At 44.7% G+C, this 19,959-nt stretch overlaps 3 non-coding genes across 3 annotated transcripts; all 3 read right to left on the bottom strand.

Moving 5' to 3' along the window:
• Positions 1-17,619: 17,619 nt before the first annotated feature.
• Positions 17,620-17,711, bottom strand: LOC126019468 (small nucleolar SNORD12/SNORD106). Its single transcript, XR_007499158.1, has one exon. It is a non-coding gene; the product is annotated as a small nucleolar SNORD12/SNORD106 (small nucleolar RNA).
• Positions 17,712-18,105: 394 nt separating this feature from the next.
• Positions 18,106-18,193, bottom strand: LOC126019466 (small nucleolar SNORD12/SNORD106). The gene has a single exon (XR_007499156.1). It is a non-coding gene; the product is annotated as a small nucleolar SNORD12/SNORD106 (small nucleolar RNA).
• Positions 18,194-18,714: 521 nt separating this feature from the next.
• LOC126019469 (small nucleolar SNORD12/SNORD106) lies at positions 18,715-18,806 on the bottom strand. Its single transcript, XR_007499159.1, has one exon. It is a non-coding gene; the product is annotated as a small nucleolar SNORD12/SNORD106 (small nucleolar RNA).
• Between the last annotated feature and the right edge of the window lie 1,153 nt (positions 18,807-19,959).

The following is a 19,959-nucleotide window of genomic DNA, read 5'->3' as shown; positions in this document are numbered from 1 at the left end:
GGAGGGGGGCAGGAGTACGAAGAATTCACAAGAATTGAGCAGTGCTCAATTCAAACCTCTGGCATCCGAGGAACTATCTCTCTGGTCCCTGTATCATCTTTCTGGTCCCCAAGCACACAGAATTTAAGGGAAGATCTATTATTATTCCTAAATTGCAAATGGATACCTGAGCAAGAGAGAAAGAGTACAGAGATTAAGGTGTTTGCCTTGCACGTGACCCTGATTTGATTCCATCTCTCTCCACTTAAAACAATTATGTTTTGGGCCCGGAGAGAGAGATAGCACAGCGGCATTTGCCTTGCAAGCAGCCGATCCAGGACCAAAGGTGGTTGGTTCGAATCCTGGTGTCCCATATGGTCCCCTGTGCCTGCCAGGAGCTATTTCTGAGCAGACAGCCAGGAGTAACCCCTGAGCACTGCTGGGTGTGAACCAAAAAAAAAAAAAAAACAATTATGTTTTATCCTTTTATCCTTCTTCCCCATAAGTCCTGAGCACTTCAGGTGTAACCCAACAAAATAAAAGAAATTAAAAAACCCTCAAGAAAGGCCCGGAGAGATAGCACAGTGGTGTTTGCCTTGCAAGCAGCTGATCCAGGACCAAAGGTGGTTGGTTCGAATCCCGGTGTCCCATATTGGTCCCCCGAGCCTGCCAGGAGCGATTTCTTTTTTTTTTTTTTTTTGGATTCTTTGGGTCACACCCGGCAGCGCTCAGGGGTTTTTCCTGGCTCCAGGCTCAGAAATTGCTCCTGGCAGGCACGGGGGACCATATGGGGCGCCGGGATTCGAACCGATGACCTCCTGCATGAAAGGCAAACGCCTTACCTCCATGCTATCTCTCCGGCCCCCCAGGAGCGATTTCTGAGCAGACAGCCAGGAGTAACCCCTGAGCACCGCCGGGTGTGGCCCAAAAACCAAAAAAAAAACCCTCAAGAAGCACTGCTCAGACTTGTACGACCATACATGTACTTTGAATGTTAGAACCTTTGTGGTTCTTCTCTTAGTTATGTGAAACCACATTATTAATGATAATCATATAAAAAGCCACAAAATGGCCGGAGAGATAGCACAGCGGTAAGGCATTTGCCTTGCATGCAGAAGGACGGTGGTTCAAATCCCAGCATCCCATATGGTCCCCTGAGCCTGCCAGGAGCGATTTCTGAGCGTAGAGCCAGGAGTAGCCCCTGAGCGCTGCCGGGTGTGACCCCCCCCCCAAAAAAAAAAAAACAGCCACAAAATGGGGCCTGAGCGATAACACAGATGTAGGGCTTTGCCTTGCACACAGCCGACCGAGGATGGACCTGGGTTCGATGGCTGGCATCTCATATGGTTCTCCCCCACAAGCCTGCCAGGAACCATTTCTGAGCTCAGAGCCAGGAGTAACCTGAGCACCAACAGGTATAGATGGAGAACAGACATTCCTAGCTATTTTCCCCTGCCCTGCTGGGTTGCATGTCTAAGTGACAGAGAAGACAGGAGGTAGAGAAATTGGGTTCACCTCACTCTGATCAGAATTGGGAAAATAGCTATTAGATGGGAGCCAGCAATGCCTGCCACCAAAAAATAGTCCTAATCATCTTCTCCAGAGGTTGCATAAAACCTTGGGATACAAAGTCACCTGCCTAAGCTAGCATCTGAACGACCTTGCCAGTAGGCAGCAAAGTCTTAAGTTTCACAAGCTACAGAGGTTTAGTCTGTAAACCTGAGGTCCAATGTGGTGATGTAGCTCTCGTTCGCAAGCTGCCTTCCTCTTGCCATCTGCAAGAGCTGAGTGCGTGGGCAGAGGGGATCCACGTGACTCACCACATTCAGAAAGGAAAGGAGGAGCTGCCTGATGACGCTAGAGTTGGCCCAGCTGCGTCTGGATACCACCCAGACCACCCAAAACGTACAGAACAGACCTAGCACACAGGAAAATGCTGTTTCCACGTTTCCTGCCTAACATCTATCTAGCTCACAGGCTGCATGAGTGAGTGATGATGTTTAGGACAAAACTGGCTTCCAGATCCTCACAGGATGGTTGACTTTCTCGCTCAGTTCTCCTCCCAACCTGCTGAGAAATGGGAGTCCTAGGGGTTAGAGAGGACAAATCCTTCAGGATACAAGGCAAGAGCCTTCCCCACTGCACTTTCTCTCTCCAGCCCCTCAGTATATTCTTGGACAGAGATGTCTAACCTGAATTCATTGGTGACAAATAAACACTGAGGCACTGTCTCCAAATTAACAGGCCATAAATGGCAGAGAGTCAGGGACTGTGTAGCGTCACAGGCCAGCTAGATGCAAGATGTAACCTTTTTTTGTTCTGTTTTGGGTCACACCAGGTGATGCTCAGGGATTACTCTCACTTTGCACTCAGGAACCACTCCTGGAGGTGTGCAGGGGACCAAATGAGATGCCAAGAATCGAACCTCAGTTGCTGCATTCAAGGTAAATGCCCTACTTGCGACACTATCACTCTGGCCCCAAGAAGATATGATTTTTGATTGCACTTTGGGCCAAAAAAAGGGGTGTTAGTAGGCAAACTGGCAAATATGTTTGAGATGTACAGAGATCTTTGGTTCTTTGGCAATTGGTGGCTCCCAGCACTGCTTGGGGAATGAGAGCCCCTCCCAATAATTTGCCCAATCAGGTCAGTTGGTTGTATGTTTGAGCCCAGTAATTCAATAATACTCAGGTTTGTACCTGGCAGAACCTTGAGGGCCATGTGGTGCCAGTCTTGTACTCAAGGCCTTATGCATGCAAAGCATAAATGCTTGCCCTTTGAGCTATTTATCTTCCTATTCTGATAAGTTGTTCTCTCTCGCTCTCTCTTTTTTTTTTTTTTTTTGGTGCCACACCCGGTGATGTTCAGAGGTTATTCCTGGTTCTGAACTCGGGAATCACGTGAAGGTGTTCAGGGGATTATATGGGATGCCAGAGATAGAATTTGGGTTGGCCGAATACAAGGCAAGCACCCTACCCACTGTACTATACTCCAGCCTTGACCAATATTTCTTAAAATGTAATGTTTATACTCTTTGGAGGAAAAAAGGGAGATCCTGAAAGGTCAAAGTATTTTCATAATGATGCTAAGATATTATGTACCTTTATGACTGTGTTTACATTTTGACCTTTGCGTTAATGGTTGAACAGCAGTGCTGAGTAAAACTGTAGAGCAGGGGTCTCAAACTCGCGGCCCGCAGGCTGTTTGCAGCCCTCTGTACATTTTGTGGCCCTGCCCTAGAGGAATCTTTTTTTGTTTTGTTTTATTTTAGTTGTTAGGGTCACACCCCTAATGTTCAAGGCTTACTACTGACTTTGCACTCAAGGATCACCCCGACTTTGCCTCCTGCAGCCCCTAGGTAAATTGAGTTTGAGACCCCTGCTGTAGAGTCTTTGGCAGAAACAAGCATTGGCGCCAAAATCTACTTGTATAGAGGCCAGAGCGATATTACAGTAGGTAGGAAACTTGCCATGCATGCAGCGGACCTGAGTTCAATCCCCATCATCCTATATGGTTAACTTGTGTTCATGTTGAGGGAAAGAGAGAAAGACAGAATTTTAGGAGGTTCTTCTCTAGAAGGAACTTCTCATTATAGAACTGCATTTGCTTAATGACTCAGCATATTAAAGATGACTTACAAGTGAGAAGGGGATGGGGCCAGAGTGATAGCACAGCAGCAGGGCTTTTGCCTTGCAAATGGCCAATCCGGGGATGGACCTGGGTTCGGTTCTTGCGGCATCCCATATGGTGTTCCAAGCAGCTTCTAAGCACCACTGGGTGTGTCCCCATAACCAAAAAAAAAAGTAAGAAGGAAGGAAGAAAAAAATAGTTTTAAGTAGAGAAAGAAATAATTCATTTTTCATACCTTTTCTATATATTTTAAAATGCCCTGTAGACAAGAAAACATCCCAGAGTTAAATACAAAACAAAACAAATCAAAAAAGACATTAAGTTGCCAACTCTGCATTCCATAGTTCTCTAGAAAGCATCTTTATTGAACTTTCAACCCAGATGGTTTCCACACCTAATATTTGAGGTACCACAATGAATACAACAAAGACAAAGGATAAGGACATAATTTTCAGGGTTGGGGACACAGCTCAGTAGCAAAGTTGCCTTGCACATGTGAAACTCTAAGTTTGATCCCCAGCACTAAAGAAAAAAATACTTTTGACTTATACATGGTTTTCCAAGATCACAAAGCAGGAAAGTGTTAGATCCCAGCTGCCAATCTATATGCTATTTGCTGGAGAATGGGGGTGGGATATAAGGTACCAACTCACTCATATAAAACACACAAAATACACATATGTGTTGGAGCCAGAGAGATGTTTGTCTTGCAAGCAGCCAGTCCAGAACATCCCATATGGTCCCCCATGCCTGCCAAGAGCGATTTCTGAGCACAGAGCCAAGAGTAACCCCTGAGCGCTGCTGGGGTGTGACCTAAAAACCTAAACAAACATACAAACAAACAAAACCTACATATATGTATGTATATTTCTTTTTTGTTTTTCTCTTCAAAGCAACATTCTTAACACTCATGGGAGCTGTGTGATTGCCTATGTCTATCCTTAGCTGAAAGATCTGAATAGAGTTGGTATGTGTTGGATTAACCGTGTTCCACTCTATTCGGTACTTATTGGTTGGAAGTACCTTTGGATGAAGCACCTTTTGGATTAGTGCCTTAGAACACCAATGCTTTACCTGAGAGTGTGGTCTGGCACTTCTTAATAAAGACCCTGGGTCTCAGGGGGAAAAAAGCCTTTTTTGGTGGCTTCAGTTTTCCATTACTGAACTATTTGCTACACAGGAGCAGAAAGCTTGCGTGTGGAGTTACTGAACTGGTTTTATCCCTTTAACTATGTGTGGATTATTTTCTGCATTGATGTGTGCTTCTAAACTTGCATCTCTCCAATGTCTTGGACTTGAGGCATGAGGCTTCTGCTTCACCTGACTCTCAAACAGGGACCTGAATCCTGGACACTGAGGCTTGTGCTAATCCATTAACAGCTTTTACTGCTAAGTTTAAAGAGAAAATCCAATCTTAATACTTGAAATTCAGGGCAGGAAGTTTGAAGGAAAGTTAGACTCTGGGGCAGAAGTCTCAATAACTGAACATTGCAAGACATTTCTTACAGTTTATTAAGCATAGGAGGTATCTTGCCTCCAGATTCTGTTCACCAGAGCACTAGGTTTTTGAAGTGTATAGAGTCAAAAAATCAACAGGCTGGGTTTTTGGTTCATTTTTTACCATTTACTGTTCCAGTTTCAATGAACCTCTGGGGATATTATATACATAAGGAATGGGGGACGGAATATAACATCCCTCACCCAAGCCCCTCATTTTACCAAATCAGATGTTTCACCTTATTGCCCAACCCCCTTCCAGCACAATAGCTCAAAGTTTTTGCCTTTTTTTTTGGTGCCACTGGATTTAAGTGCCCAGAACCCAGCCCAATCAAATGGAAATTCAATGTTCCAATCTGGATTCCCCAGTGGGTGATCCACAGCACAAAACTAGAGGCACTTAGGAACTTAGTCAACAAACATCTGAGACAGGGACACATTGAAACCTCCTTTTCTGAATAGAAATAGCCTATATTTGTAATTAGAAAATAATCAGGAGTAGCTGGGAGACTTTTATCTGATTTAAGAGCTGTTGATGCATCCATGGTTTCTTTTGTGAAACTAAAAAACAGCTTAGCCTCATCAATAGCTATTGCAAAAGACTGGTCTTTGATTGTAATTGACTTAAAAGACTGTTTTTATAACATTTCCACTCACCCTTTTCTGCTCCTTTTCTCAATAATAGGGTCCCCATATAGTGATTTCAATAAATGGTTTTGCCTTAGGGCATGGCAAACTCACCCAACATTTGTCAATATTTTGTTGATACAGTTTTACGTCCCTCCAGCTTGCAAAAGTTTTTCCCAAGCACATTTGGTTCACTATATAGATATTTTGATGCCTGTTCTACTCACAGAGAATTACAATGTGCTTATGTTTTTATGTGTTTTATATTTTATGTGTTACAATGTGTTTATCTTTATTTGTGTCATCTACTGGTAGAGTGCTGGCTTAACAATAGTCACAGGGGAAAAAAAAAAAAAAACCAGGCTTTTCCTCCATTTCAATACTTGGGCTCCGTGTTGGAACATACTTCAGTGTGCCTCTATTTCTTTTTCTTTTCTTTTCTTTTCTTTTTTTTTTTTTTTTTTTGGTTTTTGGGCCACACCCGGCAGTGCTCAGGGGTTACTCCTGGCTGTCTGCTCAGAAATAGCTCCTGGCAGGCATGGGGGACCATATGGGACACCGGGATTCAAACCAACCACCTTAGGTCCTGGATCGGCTGCTTGCAAGGCAAACACCACTGTGCTATTTCTCCGGGCCCTCTATTTCTATTTATCAGAAAAATCTAAGGAGTCTTAATGACTTTCAAAAACTCTTAGGTGAAAAAAAAAACTCTTAGGTGATATAAATTGGGTCTGTCCCTCCCTTGAGATTCCAAACTCGGAACTCAGCAACTTGTTTAGTACTTTGGAAGGAAATCTAGACTTAAAGAGCCCCAGGTGTTTAATTCAAAAAACTCAACAGGAATTGGATTTTTTTATGGACCAGCTCCAAAAGTCCTAGCTTTCCAGGTTTATACCTGGAGAAAAGGTGTGGCTTTTACTTTTTGCAGTCACTTGTTCTACAGGTGCTATAGCCCAGCTATCTGGGCCTCTAGAATCAGTAAACAACCTCTCACATTTGTGCCCTATGTGGACTTGATTGCTGCTCTTATCTTCAGATCAAGGCTCAGAGTTGTTTCCTTGTTAGATTTTGATCCTGAAATAAAAGTGCTGCTGATTCAGAAAAAGGAAATAGAGTGCATACTACCTCTCAGTGATCCCCTTCAACGAGCCCTATCTGATTTTCAGAAGAAATTTCCTCTCATTATCCTGCCTGGAAGGCCTGAAATTTTTTTTAAAAAAGGACACATTTTGTGATTTCCTTTATTATTCACTCCTTATTATTGACGACCCCGTGTTTTACATCATCAGGAAAAGATGGTATCATTGGTCCTTCACTGACCACAACAGTGCATACTAATTACATGTCTGCTCAACAAATAGAACTTACTACTTTAAATTACTATCACATGTTTCGGAGCCATGCAATGTAGTAAGTGATTCAGCTTTTGAAGTAGAGTTGTTCCCAGGCATAGTAATCACCTCCTTAAATGCTCATAACTAGGTTGTTAAATATTTGCTGCAGCATGGGACCAGAGTGGTGGCACAAGTGGTAAGGCATCTACCTTGCACGTGATAGCCTTGGATGGACCACGATTCCATCCCCCAGAGTCCCAGATGGTCTCCCAAGCCAGGAGTAACCCCTGAGCATCACCGAGTGTGCCCAAAAACCAAAGGAAGAAATATTTGCTGCAGCAATTACAAGGCCTCATGCAAAAACATTTTGAGCCATTTTTTTGTTTTGTTTTGTTTTGTTTTGTTTTGGGCCACATACGGTGACGCTCAGAGGTTACTCCTGGCTATGTGCTCAGAAATGTCCCTGGCTTGGGAGACCATGTGAAATGCCGGGGGATTGCACTGCAGTCCATCCTAGGTCAGTGCGTGCAAGGCAGATGCCCTACCACCTGTGCCACCGTTCTAGGCCCTTGAGCCAATTTTTATCACTAACATAAGAGCCCACACTGACTCCCCAGGGCTCAAGGAAATGAAACTGCTGATCATCTTGCCATGCCAATATTTAAGTTATGTGCAGAAGAATATGTAGTGTTACACACAAATGTCCACCATTTGCATGTAAACTATCATAATCCATGGAGTCAAGCCATACAAATAATCAATACATGTATCATTTGAATCCCTTGAATAAAAGAACAAATGTAGGGGCCGGGCGGTGGCGCTAAAGGTAAGGTGCCTGCCTTACCTGTGCTAGCCTAGGACGGGCTGCGGTTTGATCCCCCGGCGTCCCATATGGTCCCCCAAGCCAGGAGCAACTTCTGAGCGCATAGCCAGGAGTAACCCCTGAGCGTCACCGGGTGTGGCCCAAAAACCAAAAAAAAAAAAAAAAGAACAAATGTAGCTGGAGCCAATCCCCAAGGTTTACAGACAAATGAATTATGGCAAATAGATATTACACATGACTTATTTTTAAAGAAACCCTATCTCTATATGGTGGTGGATACATATTCTCATTTCACATGGGGAGCATCAATGACTTCTGAAAGACCTAATCTAATGAAATTTTGTTATGGGCATCCCCCGATCCATAAAGATGGACAGTGACCCTGCCTACACCAGCAAAACTTTTCAATCATTTTACAAAGAATGGCAAATCAAGCGTAATACAGGAATCCCCTATAATTCACAAGATCAAGCCATAGTTAAAGAGCTCACAGAACCCTCAAATTATTAAAATATAGGAAAAGGGGCATGCTGCCAATGGACATTTATCACTACTTTCTTTTTTTTTTAATCTTTTTGTTTGTTTGATTTTTTGGGCCACACCCGTTTGATGCTCAGGGGTTACTCCTGGCTAAGCGCTCAGAAATTGCCCCTGGGTTGGGGGGACCATATGGGACGCCGGAGGATTGAACCCTGGTCCTTCCTTGGATAGCGCTTGCAAGGCAGACACCTTACCTCTAGTGCCACCTCTCTGGCCCCTTATCACTATTTTCAATAAACTGTTTTTTGGGGGGTCACACCCAGCAGTGTTCAGGGGGCTACTCCTGGCTCTGCGCTCAGAAATTGCCCCTGGCAGGCATGGAGGACCATATGGGATGCTGGGATTTGAACTATCATCCTTCTGGATGCAAGGCAAACACCCTATCTCCATGCTTTCTCTTCGGCCCCCAATAAACTTTTTAAATTTACCACAAGAAGAGCCCTACACAGCTACAGAAAGACACATAATAGAAGATGTTCAGATACAATAAAACAATTAACTCACCTATTTGGGTAAAAATAGATAATGCATGGATTGTTGGTAATCTCATTCGAGGAAAAGGATATGCTCATGTTTCCATAACTGGCGACCCAGCCAAGAAACTCTGCATTCCACTAGACCTTGTCAGAAGCAGGATTCTCACAAATGAAAAACTCAGACACCAGTGCAACTGTGACCTAACAGGTAACCAGGACAACAAGCTGACATCACACAATGAAGCAGAGACTATCGGGGGTGGAAATGGCCAGTTCCAGAACCTTGGTTCTCTAGATGAGGGAATTGGTCCTGCTCTCACCAAACTTCATAGTTTAGGAAATACTTGTTATATGAACTCAATAATACAATGCCTGTATAATATTCCAAGTTTAACTGATTACTTTTACCAAACCATTATAAGGAGGACATTAACAGGTTAAATCCTTTGGGACATAAAGGCAAAGACAGAAGAATTGGGTGAGATTATAAAAGCCTTATGGCAGAACAACATAGGTATATAAACTCAAAAGGCTTTAAAATGACCATTGGAATGCTAAATGACCAGTTTGCAAGAGACAATCAACAAGATCCACATGAACTACATCTATTCTTGACGGAGGGTCTTTATCAGGACTTGAACAAAACTGGTAAGCAAAATAGATATATAGAGGAAAATAGTGACCATTTTTTTTACTCAAAAGCCACAAAACAAGTTTGGCAGGGACACAGCAGTTTAATGAGTTTATTATTGTTACATTTTTCCAAGGCCAGTTTAAATTCATAATTCAATGCCTTGTCTGCCAACAATAATCTCAGACAATAGAGATCTTTATTCATTTATCCTTGCCTTTGACATCTACAGCTAAATGCATATTGCAAGGTTGCCTTAAAGTGTTTTTCAAAGAACTGAGAGACAATCATAGGGTTTATTGCAGCCACTGCAATACATAGCAGGATTCCTTAAAGAGAACAGAAATTTGGAAATTACCATTTGTCGTCTTAAAATATTTGAAACACTTTTTTTTTTTTTTTTTTTTTTTTTGGTTTTTGGGCCACACCCGGCGGTGCTCAGGGGTTATTCCTGGCTGTCTGCTCAGAAATAGCTCCAGGCAGGCACGGGGGACCATATGGGACACCGGGATTCGAACCAACCACCTTTGGTTCTAGATCGCCTGCTTGCAAGGCAAACGCCGCTGTGCTATCTCTCCGGGCCCTGAAACACTTTTTTTATATATTCCTTTAGACGCCAATGCTCATTATGATAATGTCTTAACAAATATTTAAATTATTAATTTTCCATTTGATTATACCTGCTTATATGATCTAATGTCTCTCTTCACAGAGATCCTTGGAAATCTGAATTCCCTGGACTCAGTGCTGAGTTGTTGCTTATGTTTTTTGCAATTTAGTTTTAATTCTTACTAGGTTTTTTTTTTTTTGGTTTTTTTTTTTTTTTTGTGGTTTTTGGGTCACACCCGGCAGTGCTCAGGGGTTATTCCTGGCTCCAGGCTCAGAAATTGCTCCTGGCAGGCACGGGGGACCATATGGGACGCAGGGACTCGAACTGATGACCTCCTGCATGAAAGGCAAACACCTTTACCTCCATGCTATCTCTCCGGCCCCTTTTTACTATTTCTTATGCCTTTGTTCTCAGTTAATCTTTAGGAAAGGAACCTGGATGTTCCAAACATGTGATACTATACTCAAAGATGTAGACCCTTTTTATAGTGATCATTACCATATTACTTAGTATTCTAGACTTGAAAATTATGATTGTTTGGAGGAATGTTCTGTGTTCATTCTAGACCATGAAGCCATTTTTTGTTTGTTTTTTGGTCACACCCGACAGTGCTCAGAAATCGCTCCTGGCAGGCACGGGGACTATATGAACTGTTGGGACTCAAACCACCTTTTGTCCTGGGTTGGCTGCATGCAAGGAAAACACCTACCGCTGTGCTATTTCTCTGGCCCCCATGAAGCCTTTTTTTCAGCTTTTCAGCAAAGTTCCCCTCCATCAATGTTGATTACTCTAAGGAGCTGGAAGTTTGTTTGTTTGTTTGTTTTTTCTTTCTTTTTTTTTTTTTTTTATGGTTTTTGGGTCACACCCAGCAGTGCTCAGGGGTTATTCCTGGCTCCAGGCTCAGAAACTGCTCCTGGCAGGCACGAGGGACCATATGGGGCGCCGGGATTCGAACCGGTGACCTCCTGCATGAAAGGCAAGTGCCTTACCTCCCATGCTATCTCTCCGGCCCCTGTTTGTTTGTTTTTTCCCCTTATTGAACATAAAATAGATTTTGGCTCGTAGGTGTGAAAAATGTTCAACATGAATTCAAAGTTTAACTATGATTACGTTCACTAAATAGTATATTTATGGGACTGTATAAGACTGCTGCTTTATTGGACAAATGTTTTTTAGGGTTTTTTTGTTTTGTTGTTGTTTTTTATTTTTGTTTATTTTTTTTGGCCACACCCGTTTGACGCTCAGGGGTTACTCCTGGCTAAGTGCTCAGAAATCGCCCCTGGCTTGGGGGAACCATATGGGACACCGGGGGGATCGAACCACTGTCCTTCCTACATTAGCACTTGCAAGGCAGACACCTTACCTTTAGTGCCACCTTCCTGGCTCCGTTTTTTTAGTTTTAAATGTTATTTAGTTTTTAATTCAAACAGGTTTTTTTTTTTTTTTAAATTGGAACTGGAAGTCTTTTATACCTGCATTTATGCCAGCTTTATATTTTGAAGTGCTTTGACCCATTACATCTGGGTCTATCTATGTGTGTGTGGTGGCCACTTCTATTTCTGTTTAATGTCCATCTGTATTATATGCAATGTCTGTCTATGTTGCATATAGCCCTTCCTTTTGGTTTTTAGTTTTTGGGCCACACCCGATGACACTAGAGTTACTCCTGGCTATGCACTCAGAAATTGCTCCTGGCTTGGGGAACCGGGGATCGAACCTAGGTCTGTCCTGGGTTAGCTGCATGCAAGGCAAATGCCCTACTGCTGTGCTATTGCTCCGGCCCCTGTTGGAAGATTAAGTAGCATGATGTTTTACATCCTCATCTCGGGCCTCAGAAATCCTTCGTTTTCTATATTGCCTTCACTTACTTAGCATGCTTTTCCTTTCCTTTTTTTTTTTTTTGTTTGTTTGTTTTGTTTTTGGGCCACACCCGGTGACACTCAGGGATTACTCCTGGCTAGGCACTCAGAAATTGCTCCTGTCGGGGTGGAGAGATAGCACAGCAGTGTTTGCCTTGCAAGCAGCTGATCCAGGAGCTAAGGTGATTGGTTCGAATCCCAGCATCCCACATGGTTCCCCGTGCCTGCCAGGACCTATTTCTGAGCAGATAGCCAGGAGTAACCCCTGAGTGCCACCGGGTGTGGCCCAAAAAGCAAAAACAAAAACAAAATAAATTGCTCCTGTCTTGGGGGGCCATATGGGATGCTGAGGATAGAACCCAGATCCATCCTGGATCAGCCACATGCAAGGCAAGTGCTGTACCACTGCACTATCACTCCGGCTCTTTACCCTCAGTTCTTAACTTTTCAGGAACTTCCACCTCCAGCCCTGACTCATGTCTACATCCCAGGAAGAAGATGCCACCACCACACTTCCCTTAACCATATACTGTTGCTCACAACAGTTGCTGATATAGGCTTTTGAAAAATTCTTAGCAATAGGACATTTCTTGATCTGTGACTGCTGCAAGCCGTTTTTTCAGACCCCACAAGACCATGTTGCTGGCTGTAGTTATGATCTGAAATTTATCCTCACCTCACACTACTTCAAAAGACTTAAAAGAGATATGTATACCTTCTTTGTATATTTCTTAAGTGTATTTATTCAACTTGTATTTATTGTGTATGTCTTTATGTAATTATAGCTTACCCCTTCTCTTTATATTTGCTAGTAGGACCTTAGAAGATAGTATAGATAGTAGTACTCTTGCAGTTTTGTGCCATTTGGGGGGGGGGGGTTGGGTCACACCAGAAGCGCTCAGGGGTCACTCCTGGCTCCACGCTCAGAAATCGCTCCTGGCAGGCACGGGGACCAAATGGGATGCCGGGATTTGAACCAATGACCTCCTGCATGAAAAGCAAATGCCTTACCTCCATGCTATCTCTCTGCCCCCCCTCCTTTTATCCTTTTTCTACATTTTAAGCAGTATTTTTTTCTTTTATTTATTTTTGTTTTGTTTTGGGGGGGCACACCTGGTGACCCCCAGGTTATTTATTCCTGGCTATGTGCTCAGAAATCGCTCCTGGCTTGGGGGACCATGTGGGATGCTGGGGGATCGAACCACGGTCCATTCTAGATTAGCGTGTGCAAGGCAAACACCCTACCATTTGCTATGGCCCCTTAAGCAGTATTTTTGTTTTATTTTGGTTTGGGGGGCCCACACCTGGTGACGCTCAGGGGTTCCTCATGGCTATGCGCTCAGAAATCGTTCCTGGCTTGGGGGACCTTATGGGACACTGGGGATTGAACAGAGGTCTGTCCTGGGTCAGCTGCGTGCAAGACAAATGCCCTACCACTGCGCTATTGCTCTGGCCCCAAATGTTGAACTTTTTTATATCCTTCCTATCTACATTTATTTTTGGTTTTTGGGTCACATCCAGCAGCTTTCAGGGGTTACTCCTGGTTCTGCACTCAGAAATTCTTCCTGGAGATGCTTAGGGAACCATACAAAATGCCGGGAATGATGAATCCAGGTCGGCTGAGTGCAAGGCAAATGCCCTACCCACTGTACTATTGTTCTGGCCCCCTATCTGCACTCTTAAGATGATCTATACCTTTCAAAATGTACATGATGAAATAATTTTATCTTCTAGTAGAAGTTCTCTGGGCTAGGAAGGATCAAAGGACTTGAGAGCTTTGGCAATATTAGTCTCAGTTCCATGCCTGGTACCACATGGACCCCTGAGCAAGCTGGGAGAGACCCTTCAACGTTGCCACATGTGGCTTAAAAATTATTGTTAATTATTGTTAATATTAAAGAAATAGTTAATGTTTTTGGTTTTTTGGGGGTCACACCCAGTAATGCTTAAGAGTTACTCCTGGTTCTGCACTCAGAAATTACTCCTGGTGGTACTCAGGAACCATATGGGATGATGGAAATCTAAGCCAGGTTGACCATATGCAAGGCATAGACCCTACCCACTATACTATCACACTACGCACTCCAAGGAAATATTTGTAAATAGAAATTTTCTTTGAAAATGGAACATTGTGTACTGTGTATACATATTTATAATTTATCAGAGAGAGGTCTCTCAAACTATTTAGGAAGCCTAAGGGGGTCTTCCAGTGATTCCCAGGTAATAGGGCTGGAAATCCTATGTAAGGACCAAGAGAAGCCCCTGCACACTGCTGCCCTGCCTCCCCCACTTCTGCCCGCCCCCTACCCTCCCACACAACCTACTGAGAAAATAAAATCAGGTCAAACTGAGAAGACCAAAAGTGTGTCCAAGTGCCAGACAGCATCTGCTGCCTTTTAACATCAAAGCAGAAACATATTCTCAGCCACTAAGACCTCCCATCCCCCCTCATTCCATCTCAGGCCTTTCTTGCCTGCAAATGTGGCTCTGGGCCCCACGCTGTTCCAGCCAAAGGAGCATGAATTTCAACCAATGAGCCTGCCAAGTGAGAGTATCCAGATTCCTTTCTCTCTTTTTTTAATGTCACAGCTATAAATAAGCCCAATATGGTCTGTTTCTGCCGTAACTCAGATCAAAGAAAAGTCCATCTACAGACGTTAGTCCATCTAAACCGCACTTCATTAACTTTGGACTCTGGGGAGTTTGGTTTCTAAGCCTGTTTGGAAACAAGCCATCGGGAAATGCCACAAATCTCAAACTAACTCCACCTTATACAATCTTGAAGGACAAAAGTCCAAGTTGAGGAAGAACATGAGATACTCAGAAAGTGCATGGTGCCATCAGAATCTTCCCCCATCATCTCTAGCCAGGTGTTGCGTCCTAAATCGTGTCAGATTTACAACAGAAACACAGGGCAAAGGCAATGCTCAAAACGCTGAAGTGTACACATTGAGTCCTGGGATGAGATCTCATGGTTCTGAGACACTGCTGGATGTGTCCTATCGCAAAACACAGAACTGGGTTATTAACATCTTATATCAGATGGGTATTGGGGGAATAGTTTCTCTCATTCCATGGGCAGTCTTTGTATCTGTTCACCGTTTTCTTTGTGACACAGAAGCTTCTTGGTTTAATGTAGTCCCATTTGTGTATCTTTGCATCCACTTGCTTCGTCAAGTGTTTCATCCTTGAAGATGCCTTCAACTTCAATGTTCTGTTTGCCTACACTTTTCCTTATGGTTTCAAGTATGATACAAAGGTCTTTAATCCATTTTGACTTTTGTGCACTGCATTAAAGAGAGGTCTTAGTTCATGTTTTTTGCATGTAGTTGAACATTTTTCCCAAAATCACTTGAAGAGGTTTGCTCCACTTCATATTTCTTGCCCTCTTAGCAAAAATTGATCAGGGGCCGGAGCAGTAGCACAGTGAGGACTTTTGACTTGCACCCAGCTGACCTGGGTTCGATCCTTGGCATTCCATATAGACCCAGAGCCTGCCAGGACTTGAGCGTAGAGCTAGAGGTAACCTGAGTACCCCGGGTGTGCCAAAAATTTTTTTAATTGATCATATAACTGAGGATCAGTCTCAGGATATTCAAGTCTATTCAATTGATCTGAGGGTCTTTTTTTTTGGGGGGGGGGCAGCTTTGTTCTCAGAAATCACTCCCGGCAGGCTTAGGGGACCATATGGCATGCTGGGAATAGAACATCCAGACGCTCTATCTTTTTTCCAATCTAAGGTATATTAGGCACTGATAGAGCTTAAGAAAAAACAAACCTGGCCGGAGAGATAGCACAGCTGTAGGGCGTTTGCCTTGCTTACAGCGATCCAGGACAGGTGATTTGAATACCGGCAACTCATATGGTCCCATGGGCCTGCCAGGAGCAATTTCTGAGCAGAGCCAGGATTAACCCCCGAGCACCAAAAATGTCTGCCAGATAAAGGCAGGGGCTGTAGAAAGTAAACTGAGGACATTGTTGTTTTTTTTTTTTTTGGTGGGTGGGTGGGGTTTGGGTCACACCCAGCAGTGTTCAGGGGTTACTCCTTGTTCTAGGCTCAGAAATCGCCCCTGGCAGGCTCGGGGGACCATATGGGCTGCCGGGATTTGAACCAAAGTCCTTCTGCATGCAAGGCAAACAACTTATCTCCATGCTATCCCTCTGACCCGGCCATTGGTGGCAGGAAATGTGCACTTGTAAAGGGTTCTGGACATTTGTATGACTGAAACATGAGAAGCTTTGTAACTATTATCATGGCTATTCAAGAGTTTTTTTATATGAAACAATAAAAAGTCTGGGCAGGAGTGACAGTACAGAATAGTTTGTATGCTGCCAACCTGAGTTCAATCCCCATATGGTCCCCGAACCACCAAGTGACTGCTGAGTGCTCAGGAAAAAAAAAGCCAAAATGCACACAAACCTCAGGACAAGGAAATTTGATCCCTGACATCCTGTATGATCCCAAGCCTGCCAAGAACATCTGAGAATAGTTGGTTGTCTCCCATCTTTAATGCTACTTAAAAAATTTAATAACATTAATAAAAATAGAACACAACACAATAAGGTTTGGGAACCTAGGTTTACCTGATAGCCCAGCACTCACAAACATACCTCCTTGGAATACCTCATTGGTGTGCTTACACCCCCAAACTGTGGACATTAATTTCAGGCTCTTTTGGACAGTAGATTGTAGTGAGACCTACAACTTGTCTCCTGGTTTGTCATTAATATTTCTCTGGGGCACAAGAGTAACTTCACAAACTATAGGTTTAAATGTTTAAAAGCATCCAATTACTGAAATGCCTTTTTTAAGCTGGTGTCCTAGATAGAAAATATGTAACTGGTTCTAAGCTCACACAAGATCAAGGAACTGAGTAAATAAACATCAGCTTATTTTGAACAAGCCATGCAACTTTATCTCAACCTATGGTATTTCTGATTAGATAGTTAAAACTTACTCAAGGGAATAAAATTCAAACCTTGCTTGGACAATTCTGTTAAATACCAGCTACTCTTCACCACGTTCCCCTCAACACACTTCCAAATAAAATACAAGAAAACGGAGTAATTTAAAGAACTTTTAATTCTTCCAATGTTAAGACAGTAAAAAACCAAATCATTCAACATCTATATATTTTAACACAATCCTCATGTGGTCACTGGGAACTCAAAACTTCAGTTGTCTCATTCCAGCTTCAGTAGATATTCCTAAAAAGGAAAGTCAGATCATTAATTCTTCATTCTGATACAGTATATTTAATTTGAGCCTAGCCCTCCCTGTTATAATAATCAGTAATCTAACAAAGAAACACACATTGCTTAAGGCCCAAAGGGTTTTTCTGAATTCAATATCAAAATGTGACTGGGGGCACACCAACCACATGTCTGACCTGGTTCTGATTCCCCACAGGGTCCACTGTGATTCGCCAATAGGACCTCTAACCCAAGTAAAACAGCTCACCTGAAACAGGGCTGACAAATGGGCAGGTTACAGGCTTCTGGCAAACGTTAATGGACCTTCATGAAGATATATCTGTAAAAGTAATCAATCTAGTAAGAGATAAAACATCTACAAGCACTACCATGCACAAAAATACAGACAAGTACTTTGGGGACAATGCATCAGACAAAAACTGGCTTATAGTTTAGTGAGATCAACAGGGTCGATCTGATGGGGAAAAAAGTCATGTCATCACTGCAGTGCCCCAACTGAGTTCTATAAAGACACAAGTTAAAATTTAAAGATATCGGGCCCAGAGAGATAGCACAGCAGTGTCTACCTTGCAAGCAGCCGATCCAAGACCTAAGGTGGTTGGTTCGAATCCCGGTGTCCCATATGATCCCCCGTGCCTGCCAGGAGTAACCCCTGAGCACCGCCGGGTGTGCCCCAAAAACAAAACAAAAATTAAAGATACCTCTCATTCTGTAGACCCTTTCTCAGTGGCATGTGGGCACATGAGATACATCCTTTTTCTCATATGAAATTCTTCCCAGATCCATTCAAGTCGGCTTCCTGCCAATTAAGCAAACATGAGAAAACATCAAACTTTAGCCTTTCAGCTTCCCATGGAGGGGGAAATAAAGCTGCTGCTCTATCTAGCTGGCATATCAGACTAAAACTGGCTAAGAAATACGAGATCAACACGGTCGATCTGCCGGGGAAAAAATAGTCATCATATATGCCAGCAAGATGCTCTTGTCCTCTCCAAACCAAAATAAAGATCTACTATTCGGGCCACAGCACAGTGGGTAGGGCGCTTGCCTTGCACGTGGCTACGCTGGTTCGATATCCCACAAGGTCTCCTGAACTTGGCAGGAGCGATTTCTTTATGCAGCCAGGAGTAAACTAAGAGCACAGTACCTATATTGTTACTGACCCTGTATCACTCCATCACGCAATCGAGCAAAGCACATGGCTCACCAGTTAAGCCTATTTGGAAAACCACCCTCCTGATTATGGAAACTCTTTGTCCAGTAAACTAAAGGAAAAGTTAAACCAGGGCCTCACACGTGCCTCTTATTAACTTAGAAACAACATACTTAGACTTTAGTCCGCGTGACGGCCACTCGCAGCCTGCAAGAGCCCCTCTTTCCTCCGAGATCCATTCGGAGGTCCCCTTCGGCCGGGCTACCTGCAAACCAAAGAGAAGGCATTCATGACATGTTCTATAGCAACAAAGACAAAGCCCCGCGATGTTAAATTAAAAAGCTGGTGTGATCAGAACCAACTGGCAAATGTTCAAAAGACATCACCATTGTCGATCTGACGGGGAAAAAAATCAGTCATCATGCACACCAGCCGGGTCGCAGCCTATTGATTGCCTCCACATCTAACCCACTCTGCTCAAAACAATGGGAGCCACGGAATAGGCAGCCTGCACAAATGAGGAAGGTAGAGCCCTAAGGATAACTAAGGAGGCCTTCCCACGATCGCACCTAGATTTTTTTCTTTTTTTGATTTTTGGGTCACACACCCGGCAGAGATCAGGGGTTCCATATGGGATGCCGAGATTCGAACCGTCCACCTGCATGCAAGACAAACACCTTACCTCCATGCTCTCTCCGGCCTCCGCACTTGGAATGTACAGAACCTACTGATTGCACACCGCTGGTGCGAAAGAACGCGAAGGCCGCGAGCCCTCCCTTATATAGCAGGTGGAATTCTCGCGCGTGCGGACTGGCCCGGAGAACCCGGGTCTCGTCTCGCGAGGCGCGCGGAGGAGGCTTCTGGGACATGTAGTCTCCTAGCCGCAGAAAGCGGACGGACAGGCTCATCCGGGTCACGTGTAGCCCCGCCCCCTCCACGGACTCTCGGGCCTCCCCGGGCGCGTCGGCCCAGCCGCCATGTCGCGTCTCGCACGCACAAAGCCGCCCGTGGGGGGAGCGGCTCCCCTTCCCCCGGGACGCGCCGCACGGGACCCGCCTCCCACAGTCCCCGCCCCGCAGCCCCGCCGGCCCCAACTACCGGCCGCAGCTGGAGGCAGTTGAGGCGGCCCGAGCCTCACGCCGCCGCCGCCTCCTCCCCCTCCTCCCGCCCCGCCCAGCGCCTGCGGGGAAAGGAAACCGAAAGTGCGCGGCGTCGGGCGGGGTCCTTGCGCTCTCCGGCCCGGCTCGAGCTCCAGACGCGGCGGCGGCGGTCGGGGCGGTGGGACGCGCGGCCGTGCGGAGGAGCGAGCGAGCGAGTGAGTGAGCGAGCGAGCGAGGCCGGCCCGCGCCCCAAGCCCCGCGCCCCTCCTCGAGGCCCCCCGCTGCCCCTCTTCGGGCTCCCCTCGCTCTCCCTTCCTCGGCGCCCCCCGGGCCCCGCACCCCGCGCCCCTAATTGCACCCTCCTCCCCGTCTTCCCCACTATTGTTGGCCCCGACTTGGCTCGCACCTCTGCAGCCCGGACGCTTGTCGGCCTTGCAACGCCATCACTCTCCCCTCCCTCCTCCCTTCGCTCCCCCCCACACCCCG

The sequence above is a fragment of the Suncus etruscus genome, chromosome 9 (assembly GCF_024139225.1).
Source record: "Suncus etruscus isolate mSunEtr1 chromosome 9, mSunEtr1.pri.cur, whole genome shotgun sequence".
In the NCBI taxonomy this organism is placed as follows: domain Eukaryota; kingdom Metazoa; phylum Chordata; class Mammalia; order Eulipotyphla; family Soricidae; genus Suncus; species Suncus etruscus.
Note: the sequence above shows the minus strand (reverse complement) of the source record. Positions and strands in the feature narration are given on the sequence as shown.